Below are 15,758 nucleotides of genomic sequence, written 5' to 3'. Positions count from 1 at the left end.
CCATCAGTCAACAAACCATCTTATCACTGTTTCAGGGTACGTTCGTTTCACTTCACCCGTGTTACTCTCCCTCTTTCACTTATTCCACGTTCGAGGTTGACCACAACATTTCTGCCCATGGTTTCCAACAATCATTTCACTGTGTTACAGTGAGGAATTATTTGTTGATGGCGATAGGATGATAACATACTGTTCTTCAGTGCTCGATGTCGTCTGAGTGTTCTAAGTGTGCAAATTGCTTTACTGCATTTATGTCTGTAGACATTCCATAAGGATATCAGGCATCAATAACGGATGATTTTTACATGTTTAGAATGTATGAAACATGTTACACCTCAGGGAGTCGGCCACCAGGCTTCTCTATCCACCACCATTTCGTAGGCCGTTGACAATATGATGACACTTCATCTATGTACGGGGTGCTGGATGCCTGGTGACGCAACTCCAGATGATTAGACTGTGTGGTGCCAGAAAATATCTGTCTGGTCTTTCATGACCGACAAAATTCACACAATCGACCAGACTCTACAGTCTTGATAGTCACAATACGTAAGACACAATACCCACAATTCAGGGAGGTACATGATATTAAAAGTATGCTAAATTATCGGTAAAGAGATCTATGACGAATCTGCGCCATTGGGTTTCTACGAAAGCTACGCATAAACCCAATGAAGTGACACACGTGTCAAGGACACAAGACAACAGAAGCAGAAAACGCGCGCAGGGTGAGCAAAGCGTGTGCTTCCAAAGTTCTTGAGCTTTAGTATGCTTAAAATATCTAAGATGCTTATTTGTATCGTGTCTACGTAGACGATAATAATACACAGTGCAAAGGATTACATTTAGTTCCATATTTTCGGTTGGGTTAGTTGAATGTGATGGCTCAATATAGTCTCCTCCAACCGCAAAGAAAGAAAACCTGAATATGAACTACGCATGCACCTCATCATTAGAATACTAGATTCAGAGCTAACAATTTGAGAAGCTAAGATGTGAGAATGAGAGGCCGGCTGGAGTGGCCGTGCAGTTCTAGGCGCTACAGTCTGGAGCCGAGCGACCGCTCAGGACGCAGGTTCGAATCCTGCTCGGGCATGGATGTGTATGATGTCCTTCGGTTAGTTAGGTTTAACTAGTTCTAAGTTCTAGGCGACTGATGACGTCAGAAGTTAAGTCGCATAGTGCTCAGAGTCATTTGAACCAGTTTTTTTGAGAGTAAGAAAGAGGAGGACCTCCAGTGAAACATTAGATGTTCGAGGCTGAAGAGAAATGTGGAATCGATGGGAGTCACCTCTGACTGCATTTTACGTGACTTCACAGGGAGGTGACTTGTGTGCAGGTGCACCCCGATAACATATCTACCTGCAACTGACGATCCCAGAGGTTACCTGCAATTCGATGATCGTTTCTGTGCGTCTAGAAGCCAGCTCGTGCCATGTCTGGTTCAATAATATTTCGTAATATATCCAACAATCTCAGGAAGCATTGCTTGGAACATACATACAAATCAAAATTACTCCACGCTCTTCGAAAGAAATTAAGAACACATTTAACACCCTAAAAACTAAAAACTCTCATGGAGTTGATAATATCTCGGCTAAAGTACTGATCCATAGACGTAATGTTTGCAGTGACATATGCACCACTCGCTATCTTAGCGGATATATCTAGACAGACTGAATATGTTACTATCAGATCTCTTTACAAGAAAAGCAGTAACACAAATATTACTTGTTATCGACGGAAGTCACTACTTACCTCCATATCGTAGGTACTGCAACAATCGTATATCTAAGAACGATAATGCACCTCTCTCCAAATAACATACTTAGTCTCAGCACAGGTTTCAAAACTGTTTCCCAAAGAGTATGCAACTTTTTAATTCACAAATAGGATTACAGAAAATTTGAGTGACAAAATATTGTCAACTGGCATGTTCTGTGGTATGCCAAAAGCTCAGTTCACAGTATTCTCGTAGAGAAGCACAGATGTTATGGTACTAGCCATCTGCTGGTAACTGCGGTTTAACCTGCACAACTACAAGGATGAAGGGTGGTGCATTGAGGATGTCAGTGACTGTACGCAAACGGTATCTTCAGACTGGGAAATAATCACTACAGTTCTCTCAACAGGACTTGGATACTGGGTACGCTCTTGTTCTTATTATACAACACATAAATGATCTTCCATCATGTATCCAAGAAACACAAATAGTTCTCTTTGCTCAGGATGCAAATATTATAATCAAGCCAAATAGAGTATCCTCAACATCAGGAAAGTAAATGTTTTCTTGGAAAGTAATATCTGGTTGTCTGCAAATGGGCCGTCACTGAAATGACATAAAATACAAAACATGCAGTCCAGTGCAGCACAAAGGGGGACAACGCTATTGAAAACAAACCATGACGGTAAATCAGCGACTGAAATAGAATATTCTAAATTCTTAGGTGTTCATATTGATAAGAATGGGAAGTGGATGACATATGTTACAGATCATCGTGAAATCTTAGCTCTGCAACTTGTGCGTTATGCATAATATCAGATCTTGGAGATTAAAATGTCAAATAGTTGACTTATTTTTTCTATTTCCATTCACTAATATCTTGTAATATCATATTGTGGGGTAATTCTTCACTGAGGAAACGTTTGTTTGTTGTACAGGAGTGTGTAGTAATGATAATGTGTTGTGTTCACCCTACAACCTCTTGTACACACTTCGGCACATGACAAAAGTTTCATAGTACTTTTACAATTTACTCCTTTATGAAGTTTGTTGTCACAATCAGTCACAGCAGCATTACTAAATATAACACTATTACACCTCAACTATTGCTTTTTGATTTTTAAAGAGGGGGTTCTGAAAAAGTGTACTTATTTAAATGTTTCCTTTTGGGTACTTTTCCATAATCAAAACCGAGCGAGGTGGCGCAGTGGTTAGCACATTGGACTCGCATTTGGGAGGACGGCAGCTCAAACCGTGTGCGGCCATCCTGATTTACGTTTTCCGTGATTTACCTAAATTGTTCGGGCAAATTCCGGAATGTTTCCTTTCAAATGGCACGCCCTACTTCCTTCCCGATCCTTCCCTAATCCCAGAGGTTGAAAATACGGCTTCAGTTGTCAATTTCTTTTATTATCACGACCGGTTTCGGGCTCTCATAAGCTCATCCTCAGGTGTCGCACTGGAAACAGCAAGAGGAGGGAGATAATTTTCACACGCCGCAACCCATATAAGAAACAAAAAATTGCATAAAAATTTTAAAAACTTTTAAAAAACGATTCGAAACCGCCTGTCGGGCTAGGTGCTGTGAAACCTATGACAATGCGAAAGTGACACCAGACAGTACTACAGACGACTGCCTGGGTAGGGAAATATACAAATAATAGCAGGACAACCACTGTACTGTGGTCCCCGAGCGCCGCGGTGGACGTGTACCAGGCGCGGTGTGCTACCTATAAGCGTAGAACAGGGAGTAGCGGTTGCGAACGAGGAGGCAAATTGGTAAACCTGAGTGGCAAAAGTGCTGCCGGCTATTGATGGAGAGATGAAGTCGGGGCCACTAGCCTGGCCGTTCACAATTTGACTTAGTGATTTACATTGAAAATGAAGAAGAAAACAGAAAATTACATAAAATACACAAAATATGTTAGAAGTGCATTCATTATGCGTTGTAAAGGAGCGTATTGAACAGGTCAGTACAGAACTGTGGTAAAACTGAGCGTAACTGCGATATAAGATTATTATATAAACCGTAAAGCACAATGAAACTTTTCTTTTACATGAGTGGCAAATAAGTTTTAAATTTAGTGGCAACGTGGAACAACGCGCCACAGCCATCACTTAAAAAAAACATACACATTTGCCACTCCTATTTACAAACTCTCGTTACTGATAAACAGGGAAAGTAGCGGAACATTACAGTCTATGCTGTCAGAAGGTAATATGCCAATCAATAGATAGCAGCAATAGCACTAAAAGGAAACATTAAAAGTTGGGTCAGTTTGAAACCTGCTAACGAACAGTGGACAACTAATCAAGGCTTACATGAGATAAGACCTGAGACGCATTTTTTTAATTAGTAATTTTTATATGTGTTACGGCATGTGAAAATTATCTCCAGCCTCTTGCTATTTCCAGTGTGACACCTGAGGATAGCCTTATGAGAGCCCGAAACCGGTCGTGATAATAAACAAAATTTACAACTGAAGCCGTATTTTCAAAATCTGTTATAATGCTCAGATGCGGAGGTTCTTTCAACAGGATTGCTTCCATAATCCGATGCGATCGATGACCTCGCTCTTTTGTCCCCTCCCCAAAAAACCAACCAATCAACCAACCTAACATGCAAACGATGATTAAAGTTTATGTACATCTTTTCAGCGTCCCCCTCTCTAAAATAAACACGCAAGCAATGATTGAAGTGTAATAGTACCATATTTAGTAATGCTGTTGTGACTGATTGTTGACAACAAACTTCATAAACGAGTAAATTGTAAATGTACTGATAAAACTTTTGTCAGCATGCCGAAGTGTTCAAAGAGCTGTGTACAAGAGATTGTAGGGTGGACTCAACAGTTGTAGGATGGACACGACACATTATCATTACTTCGTGCTTCTGTACAGCAGACACATTTTTACTCAATGACGTATTACCCCAGAATATGATGTCACAAGACATTAGTGATTGAAAATAGGAAAAGCAAGTCAACTATTTGGCATTTTAATCTTCTAAATCTGACATTATATGTAATGCTGAGGCGTTTACGATGACCTGTAACACGTGACATCCAGCTCAGGTGCTGCCATATTTTCTGCTGAAATAGTGTGCTATAATTTATTGTCAAACTTATTTTTTTCTTATTATAGCGAAAGATCGAAATCATGATCCACGTAACATGTAGATAACTAACTACGAGTAACTAAACTTGCGAGAAACATCAGATTGCTGTAAGAAGCTAAGAAAAAATTAGCATTAGCGGCGTTGTTACTCAGCGTTAAGCTTGGCAAAAACTTTGTATTTTCGTTTTGCTCTGTTACAAGCGCGTAGAACGGCAGAAACACTTATAAAGCTATATTTCTCTGCGCATTCCGGCGTGTAATTTTGTTTGGAAATTTATGGAAGTCAGTTAATGTAACGTACCTCCTACTATGATGATAATTCTGGAATAATTGTAACGTTTTGCCGATCTCATTATTATGCACTTACATGTTAACTGGTTTATGAGCAAGTGCTACACCGTAGTAAGTCGAATATGACAGAGATTACAAAACTTTAAGGACTATAACTACTGTAACGATCGCCTCACAAATGGAAACAGTGTTGTTACGTCATCACCTGAATCGTTACAACAGCTACAAATGCTTAGAAATCATTACCTCTAATTCTGAAAGTTTTAACTGAGATATTATATACTTAAGCCCTGTAGGGGAACTATGATTTGCGCAACGACAGGCACCTTACTCTGAACGTAACTATATACAACATATTGTACGTTAATATACGAACTGATCCTTTATTGCTCCATTACACCATTGGCGATAAATCATTGGAATCACCAATAGCAGTAAAACACAAAGCAGTAATCATCGCGAGGAATCTAAAGTGGGTTGACCACACAAAAGTAATTGTAAGGGAAGTACACTAACATCTGTATTTGCACCTACATCCATATTCCACAATCCTCCTGATGGTGTGTGGCGGAGGCTATCTTATGTACCGCTGCCACTTCAGCACATTCCTTTTCTAGACGCGATGATTCAACGGGAACATTGATTATTGACAAGCCTCTGCGTGAGTTCGAATCTTTATAATTTTATCTTTATGGTCTTTTCGCGAGGTATATGTAGAGCAACATATTGATTGACTCTCGGGAGTTTAACACTAGTCCACGTTATTATGTACGATGCCTGTCTTTGACGGCTAGTCTGGGACCGCGCGACCGCTACGGTCGCAGGTTCGAATCCTGCCTCGGGCATGGATGTGTGTGATGTCCTTAGGTTGGTTAGGTTTAAGTAGTTCTAAGTTCTAGGGGACTGATGACCTCAGATGTTAAGTCCCATAGTACTCTGAGCCATTTGAACAATTTTTTTTTTTTTTTTTTTTTTTTTTTTTTTTTTTTTTTTTTTTTTTTTTTTTTTTTACTGCTAACATCATGGTGTACAATTCCTCTCTTATGACGTCTACCACCAGAGTTGGATGAGCATCCATGTGACGCTTTCGTGGTTACTAAAGGCTTGATATAACAAGTGTAAACAACTTATGTGCATTCAATTAATCAGTTGTGAGAATAAAGTGTTAAGTAGTGGGCGTGCGGCCACAGCGCGTCAAAGTTGTTTCGCAAATCGCAATCCAACAACGAGCTGAAAATCTCTAAATCAAGTCTTCGAGATTTTCTCCCGCGTAAGTGATGGAAGACAATGTAGAACGCCTGAAGCATTAATACCACCCTCTTAACTTTTGTGTTCTTTCATTGTAAGTCTGATTTCGTAACTTCTTTGACTGACGGAGTTATACCATTGATGCCCAGCCACTCCGATACAGCGCACCAGGTATACGTAGAAGGGAGCAATATACTGCTTGACTCCTCGGTGAAGGTATGTTCTCGAAACTACAATAAAAGCCCGTTGAGCTACTGAGCGTCTCTTTTGCCGAGTCTTCCACTGGAGTTTATCTATCATCTCAGTAACGCCTTCGTGATTACTAAATAATCGTGTAATGAAGCGCGCTACTCTCCGTTGGATCTTCTCTATCTCTTCTATCAACCCTATTTGGCACGGATCCCACACTGGTGACCAGTATTCAAGCAGTGAGCGAACAAGTGAACTGTAACCTACTTCCTTTGTTTTCGGACTGTATTTCCTTAGGATTCTTCCAATGAATCTCAGTTTGGTATTTGCTTTACCGACGATTAATTTTATATGGTCATTCCATTTTAAATTACTCCTTATACCTACTCCCAGATAATTTATGGAATTAACTGCTTCCACTTGCTGACCTGCTATATTGTAGCTAAATGATAAGGATCTTTCTTTCTATGCATTCGCAGCACATTACACTTGTCTATATTGAGATTCAGTTGCCATTCCCTGGTCCTTGCGTCAATTCGTTGCAGATCCTCCTGAATTTCAGTACGATTTTCCATTGTTACAACCTCTCGATATACTACAGCATCATCCGCAAAAAGCCTCAGTGACCTTCCGATGTTATCCACAAGGTTATTTATATATATTGTGAATAGGAACGGTCCTACAACACTCCCCTGCGGCACACCTGAAATCACTCTTACTTCGGAAGACTTCTCTCAATTGAGAACGAGATACTGCGTTCTGTTATCTAGGAACTATTCAATCGAATCACACAATTGGTCTGATAGTCCATATCCTCTTACTTTGTTCATTAAAAGACTGTGGGGAACTGTATCAAACGCCTTGCGGAAGTCAAGAAACACGGCATCTACCTGGGAACCCGTGTCTATGGGCCGCTGAGTCTCGTGGACGAATAGCGCGAGCTGGGATTCACACAATCGTCTTTTTCGAAACCCATGCTGATTTCAACAGAGTAGATTTCTAGTCTCCAGGAAAGTCATTATACTAGAACGTAATCCGTGTTCCAAAATTCTGCAACTGATCGACGTTAGAGATATAGGTCTATAGTTATGCACATCTATTCGACGTCCCTTTTTGAAAAGTACTGGAAGGTTTTTGGAACAATACGCTCTTCTAGAGGCCTACGGTACACCGTACGCATACCCAGAATAAAAAGTTTCCTCATGCCTTTTAATGCTTAAATATGTGTACAGCTAGCTAGCTACTGATCAGTAGAATAGATATTTGATGTCGTGTAGCGGCCGATGTGAGTGACCGGTATGGCGGCCGGTGAGGCTAGGTGTGAAAGGGCAGAATATCTCCAATTCATCACCCTAGTCGTAGCTTCAATGGCGTGGTGCCAGGCGTCAGAAGGTTATCTGTCCTAGTCGGAAAAAACCTTTATTTCATAACATGCTACAGCAGCGAAGGCAGTCTTGTGAAAGGGCCAGTGCAATCCGTGACTTTGGCTGTCCTCGACCAATGAACTGAGCTATAGTCGGCAGCGGTCCGACAGGTTGACAGGACGTTGTTGCCCCTTCAGGTGATGGCACCAGCCGGCAAAGTGACGCCGTCAGTACGGCGGCTGTAGCGCTAAATCGGGAACGGAGTCTAATGGTGCGTATCGCACAGCGCAAGGGTTCCGCAGCAACTGGCATGCCGCTGTCGCGCAGCACGAAGTGTACAGGACCAGGCAGGATCACATCGCGGTCCTCAGAATGACAGATGGCGGTGGCGTGTGCACGTACAGGGCGATGGTAAACAGCGACAGTGTGTGCCCGCACGGGGAGATGAACGACGGCGGTGTTTCCCTACTCGAGCGATTACGTCTGGGCAACTAGAGGGCCCAAGCTCCAAAACTGGCCTAGCAGGAAGGCGGCCAGCAGCAGCAGATGGTAGTCACCGAGAGAGGGGCCCGCAGATAGGATGGTGCTGAGTCGACAGGATCCTGACTCAGTACTGGTAGCAGCCTGCACTTGGGGAAGACAGCGTCCAGTGGTAGCTCGCTGACGCATCTCAGCTCGGAGACTGCGTGGACCTTCTCTCGTGATTATTGATTGTCGATGACTGAGACTGTCTAAATTTGGCAGTATATACGGAAAGCTAGTGTGATACTGGTTTTTAAACGGTAGCGATTTTGTCTACCAAGGTCAAGGAGCTAGGCCCAACCGTTGGACAACCATTACGTCATTACTCCAGTTTTCTTGTCATATCAGCACAGTCCCGGAGGACCTCCTTTCAGAAGCCCTGGTTGTCAACATATGCAGTGTCAGCCTACTGAATATACGTTCTGTAACTAGTCACTGAGGTGTCTTGTGACCCTGCTTCTGACATCCTTTTCTGGGCAGGTCCCAAAGAGACCATTTCGACGGGTGGAACCGTGGCGCAACAAATTTACTCTCCCCTTCAGAAGTTTCGGTTCACTGGATCGTCACATGATGACATTTCTGTAAATATTATTCACAACACATTTCACAATTCGACAAATAGGGGTTGGACAAAAGTTGGATGCATCAGAAACGCAAGACGTTACCACGCCTTATATGGTATAGGAGAAGGGCTAGCATTCAAAACATCTTCCAGTCGTCTCAGAATACAGATCTTATATGGTTTTCAAGGGACTGTTGCGTCATTCTTCCTGCGAAATAAAGTTCAGGCGACGATGACACAGACTGAATTATTATTTTCTAAAAAGAAAGTTTTCTCTATTTTTTGTTTGGCGCTCTTTAGTGGTAACTGAAAAATAAATTTTGAAAAGAAGAAACTGACTGATGTGCCATTAATCAAAAGAACCAACCAAGTAAAAAAATGATGTTTTAATTATCAAACGGCACGGATAAATTCACCACTAACAGAGAGAAAATTAATAATTCAAGATTTTGTCTAACCAGCTTTCATACCGTAGAATCGACAGAAAGCGCACATCGTTTGTTGGTAGTATGCCGATTACTAATATTACGCGTTATGCACAGAAGTGCTGCCCGGAAACTGCATTTACAAATCGGATTAACAGATCTCAAGGTTGCACAAGTGGTTGCTACAAATTCGAACATCAATGACGTTCGGCAGCGGCCAGCCATCGGTATGTCGGCAGTCTTCCAGTTCTCGTAGCTGAATTAGAGACAAATTGGCAAGAAAGGTTAATGTTGTTGAATTTTGTACATTGGTAAACAATAACAATTATTCATATATTGACGACACTGTTACATAGATAAATACTTTACACTCCTTAAAAATATTTTTCAAGTACAAAATCAGTCGAGGGAACGATCATTAAGAGAGAGATATCGAGAAAGGGCGAGCCAGATTTCGCTCGTGTTTATTTACAAGTAGACAATTGAAGGCAACTTTACTGTCATTTTTCCTTAGTCACCTCCTTTTCTGAAAGCCTCTTACGTGGAAAATGTTCAAAAGACTTCGCTGCGCATCTTTTCGGCGCTGCTGATTGCAAAAAAATAGGACTGTTGACTCCGCTTGCGCTGCGTCTGATACATTATTCCCAAATTAAAAAATACAGTTGCTATCTGTAACATCTCTACGCTCTCTCACTTTTAAGATTTGATTACAATTTTACATTATATTACGATTTAAATACATGCAATTAATACAGAAACACAAACTTTCTACGTAGGTTTATTTTAGTTTTAGTGCTTACATTTATTTACACCTACAAATAAACCTTTCAATATAAACAGCGATCACGCAAAGTAGACCACAAACGCTGAAAAATACTGAGATTTGGTGACTGAGGTGCCGGCCGCGGTGGCCGTGCGGTTCTGGCGCTGCAGTCCGGGACCGCGGGGCTGCTACGGTCGCAGGTTCGAATCCTGCCTCGGGCATGGGTGTGTGTGATGTCCTTAGGTTAGTTAGGTTTAAGTAGTTCTAAGTTCTAAGGGACTTATGACCTAAGATGTTGAGTCCCATAGTGCTCAGAGCCATTTGAACCATTTTTTGGTGACTGAGGTGGCCAGACGAAATGCGACAATTCTTCATCGTGCTCAAAAAACCATCCCTGGACGATGCGAGAAGTGTGTTCAAGGGACCAGTCATCTTGCAACACAACAAGCCAATGGGAAACAAACATTCAATCCTAGGAGTGACCTGATCAACCAAGACAGTCACATCATCCTTGGCATTAACACGACTTTGCAAAGTAACCGTGGTACCCATATGGCTGCCCAAATCGTTACTGTACACCTGCTACCTTCCACTCTTGGGACGTAAACACGGTTAGACGTTGAAAACACTGTGAAATAAGACTCATCCTACCAAAGTACTTTCTTCCATTGCTCCGTATGGCTTCGGTTGTACATTTTCCTGTTGCCAATATTTGAATAACTAATGAGAACTAGCCTTGCAATTCGCTGCTTATATAGATCCTGTTGTTTTGGTGTTGACAGGGTTTGCAAGTGCTATGTTTTCTGTAGTGACTTCAGCAGCCATAGTCCACTTACTTTTCGTCACAATCCTCTTCAGTGTCTGTCTGTCAAGAACACTCAACATACGCTTTCGTACACTTTGTTACTTAGCAGATGATGTTTTTGCGCTTTCTCTGTATACGGTATAAATCTTCGATACAGTGCTTCTTGATACTCGAAACACTTCGGTTATCTTAGTTATGGAAGCACAAAATACTAGTACCAAAAAACTGCCCATATTCAAATTCACTTAATTACGGCATAATGCGCTCACAACTACAAAGAACAGTTTTCTGATCGCGACTGTCAGATACAACGTATTGACAACAATGCAAAAAAATTGGTTCAAATGGCCCTGAGCACTATGGGACTTCTGAGTTCATCAGTCGCCTAGAACTTAGAACTAAAACCTAACTAACCTAAGGACATCACACACATCCATGCCCGAGGCAGGATTCGAACCTGCGACCGTAGAGGTAGCGCGGCTCCACACTTTAACGCCTAGAACCTCTCGGCCACTCCGGCCGGCACAACAATAAATAGTTGCCGTTAGTGGTCATATGCAAAAGCACCACCTACAGTCTTTGCTAACATCTGCATTTACGTATATGTTCAAGTATGCATTTCGCTTTATTTTTGCATATTTTTGTCGTAGGCCTGTATGTGCACAATACACTCTGATATTCTGTATTCTAACCTTGCGTGAACCACAGCGTTCATTGTTTATTAAAAAAATTACTATTTCCTAATATTAACCCAATATGCTAAGCAGAATACAGTGTGAAATCAACTGGTCAGGTTAGTTCTGCCTAAAGTAGATTGATATTAAAGGAAACAGAGTCATAGCCATTACGATCGAGCACTCGTTGGGATGACCGTACTCAGTGGTTCCTCATGGTATGCTGTAAGAACTGGCGCATCTGCTTCGTGGTAATGCGTCCTTCTTGACTTGCTGATTGCCTACTGGACTTCCTTCGTTTTTCATCCAGAGACGTTGACGCATTAAGTAACGAACTAGAAAAATTATATTACGAAACTCTTTCTTCTTAACAAAATTCCTTAACAAAACAACTTTAAGAAGGAACCGTCTTACTCAATAATTTGTTCATTTTCAACACTACTTCTCGTTTTCCTTGTGGTTTCTTAAGTCTCTGCATATTCCATCATTGAAACTTTGTCTTTGCAACAAAAGCTTCCCTTAACTTCTCCCAGGAAACACATCTCTACAGCTATGCTCACACAAAAACCACATTACAGATTGAATACTTTTTGCAGTGTTCTGCTACCTTACACACTCCAACACTAGAGCACACGAGTTAAAGCTTAAAGACTTGGTACACGGTTCAATTGGTTCGACGTTCAAGACAGGATAACCTTGTGACACTGTGTCATTGGCAGCAATCTTCCCTAGGCAGAAGAATGGCCCATTAACCTCCACTGTGCGCTGAGAAAGATCAGTTTTCAAATGACTTTTCTCTTACTTTCAGTACGTACCACATCGCAAATATCATCAACTTCATGAACCTCCTGAACCTCTGGCACAAGTTCCTGAAACTATGCTCTCTCTACAGCCCGGCCACAACGATTACAAAACCTTTACCTATTTCTTTTCTCACCCTCTCACCCATGCGTCTGTACCCGCAACATTTTCAACATAATTAACGCCATCCATAACTTCCTGTGGACTCTTTGTCTGCAGTTAAAATACGCACAACGCAAAAATCATTAGCACATGTGCTTCCATGCACATACCCATAACGATCACTTTTCTTATAGTCTGTACGCAACACCCACTATCTCCAAATGGAGACTGAGGGCGCATCTACGAGAGCACGTTCCTTATTTCCAGCAACTGCGAAAGCACGTCCCCTCTTATTTCTACATAGGAGGTTGTCGAGCGATTATAATCTATGACGGGCAACCTCGCACTTGCTCGGGGTGCGGGAAAGAAGGTCACGTCCGATAGGAATGCCTCCAGCGCCGTTTAGTGCAAACCCCACGGGATGACGTTCAGGCGCCACAACAGATGACTGTCTTACCGTTGACCTTTGCGGAAGCCCTGAGAGGCGACATGAGGGAGATTTCCGATGGGCACCAGCAGCTGCCCCCTATAGAGAACATGGACACCAACGGACTGGAACTCCGACCACCGGTTCCACCACAACAGACACAGGACACCACACAAGAGACGCAGCTCATCCGTGGTGGCTGCCAGTGCTTCCACCAAGAGCGTGATAGGACAGGCCCAAGACGGAGGATATGCAGCCCAAACAGCCGATGCGGAAGCAAGGCAACGGAAACAGCGTTCGCCGAAGAGAAGAAAGAAGCGTCGACTGACTTCTGCTGACAATAGCCGTAGTCCCAAGGGGACAGTGGACGACAACGACAGTATGACCTGAGGCCAGAGGATTCAACAGATACCGAGATGACGATGCAGGAATTGCACAGCGGCGATATCTTGAACTCTCCTTCTGGTGAATGGAAGGCTGAAGTGGAGATGACAATTATCCAACATCAGAGCGGTGACAACTTTGCCTCCCATCCTTCGACCAGTTCCGGAAGAAATGGACCAACAGGAACAGAATGAAAATACGAACGCGACGATTGAGGATAGTCCTGGCCAGAGGCCGGAAGGGGTCGGGAAATGTTGAACAACTTAGTGTGGTGAGGAGCGCCGGGGGAGCAGATAGACGCTTAATGACACCGCCCTACACCTGATGAACACACTCCAGGCGGACACAGTTGCTGCCGAAACCCCATCCATGCACCACGTAGTACGTGAACGCCAACGACGACGCAGGACATTGATCAGGGAACTAATCTCTGAAACTGACCAGCAAGTTGTGAACCAGCGTGATTTGCGCATATGTTTACTGACTATCTCCGCCAGTTATATGGACCTGGACAAGTGAACCACGAGACACTGCATGATGTCATCTCGGAAATGCCAGATAGAAGACCACCACTGGATGCAGAGACTTTCATCACAGGGATAACAGAAGACGAGTTGACAGATGCAATTGCCAGGGGGGCTCCGAACAAGTCCCCAGGACAGGACGGCTTCCCAATTGAATTTTACCGCGCTTTTGCATACCTCATGGGACGGACCTGGATTCAGATGTGCAACGAACTCCTGTTACCGCAGACTGAGATACCTGCGAATTCACGGAGGGTATCATCATCCCAATACCCAAACCACGCGGTGGCAGAAGGCCAGGAGATTATAGGCCACTCACTCTCTTGATTTGCGACTATAAGATTTTCGCGTGCATCCTTGGGGCTCGCCCGCGGTCTTCAATTTATGATAGACTCCTCATAGATCAAACTTGCCTCGGCGGTAAGAGTAACGTACATACGGCGCTCGGTGACTACCGAGATATCATCTCATTAGCAGCGGCATGGCGAATGCGTGGGGCACTCGTCGCTATTGACTTCGATCATGCGTTCGACAGAGTGGATCATACCTTTTTGCATGCGGTGATGGGCAGATTGGGAATCCCACAGGCCTTCATTCTAGTGATCATGCGACTGTTACACGGCGTGCGATTAAAGGTCTCGGTGAATGGGCGGGGCACTGACTACATTTTTATTTCAAGGTCAGTTCGTCAAGGTTGCCTACTTTCGATATTTTTGTATGCAATGGCTTTGGAACCCTGTCTATATGGTCTCCGAAGACGGTTGGAGGGAGTGCCGTTGCCACAACTGACATTTCATTGCCGCGCTTATGCTGACGATGTGATGCTGGTGGCACGGACAGGCGACGAAGTACGTACGGCGTTGGCATGGATACAGCGATACGGGTTGGCGGCAGGAAGCGTGCTTAATCTACAGAAATCATGCTGCATGAATGTCGGTCGAGGATTACAACCGGGGGAAGAAGGCCCGCTCATGTTAGTTAAGACAATAAAATGTTTAGGTGTTACGTTCCACACGGATGTGCAGCGGACAGCAGCGGATAACTACCAACGCATATTGATGCTGATGTGGACAATGGTGCTGTTACAGAAATTAAGAGCGTTCGATATGATTCAGAGGGTGACCTATGTTCACATACACCTAGCACCGAGACTCACTCACGTAGCGCATGTCCTGCCTTTAACTCGCACAGTGGCATCACGGATACAAGCAACTTTCGGAACCTACTTGAGTGTGGGACACCTGTTTAAGATCCATTACACAACGCTTACGCTACCACCTGGCGAGGGCGGACTTGGGACTTGGTCTAGTGAACGTATATGAAAAGGCACGGGCGTTATTCGTCAGTACGATTTTCCGAGAGTGGCGCGGTCAATTTCGCAATATATCGGGTGCGTTGGCCGATGTACTAGCGCCCACTTCAATGCTGCCCCCAGTCAATGTGGGCCATATTTCACCGAATATGTCACATTTCAGGTCCTTCTTTTTTTAAAAAAAATAAGCATAGCTGTGTCAGAGATTCCTTCCCAACAACACGATTACCGGCGACGCGAGATGTATACCAACTTTTACTGCGCCGGTGTCCCAAGAATACCCTGGATAAGAAGTACCCAGACAAGAAATGGCGACAGATATGGCACGTTATACGGAACGTTTACCTCCCAACGTCGGTATGCTCAACATGGTATGTGGTGGCAAATAGAAAGTTCGCAACGAATCAACGGCGGCACGCGATTCATTTGGCAGACACTCCACTGTGTTTAGGCTGCGCAGCAGTGGACACTGATGAACATCGTTTAGCATGTAGTGGGACGGCTCCAGTGTGGCACTTGGCACAA

Source organism: Schistocerca gregaria, chromosome 2 (assembly GCF_023897955.1).
Source record: "Schistocerca gregaria isolate iqSchGreg1 chromosome 2, iqSchGreg1.2, whole genome shotgun sequence".
Taxonomy (NCBI): domain Eukaryota; kingdom Metazoa; phylum Arthropoda; class Insecta; order Orthoptera; family Acrididae; genus Schistocerca; species Schistocerca gregaria.
This window is presented reverse-complemented; position numbering follows the sequence as displayed.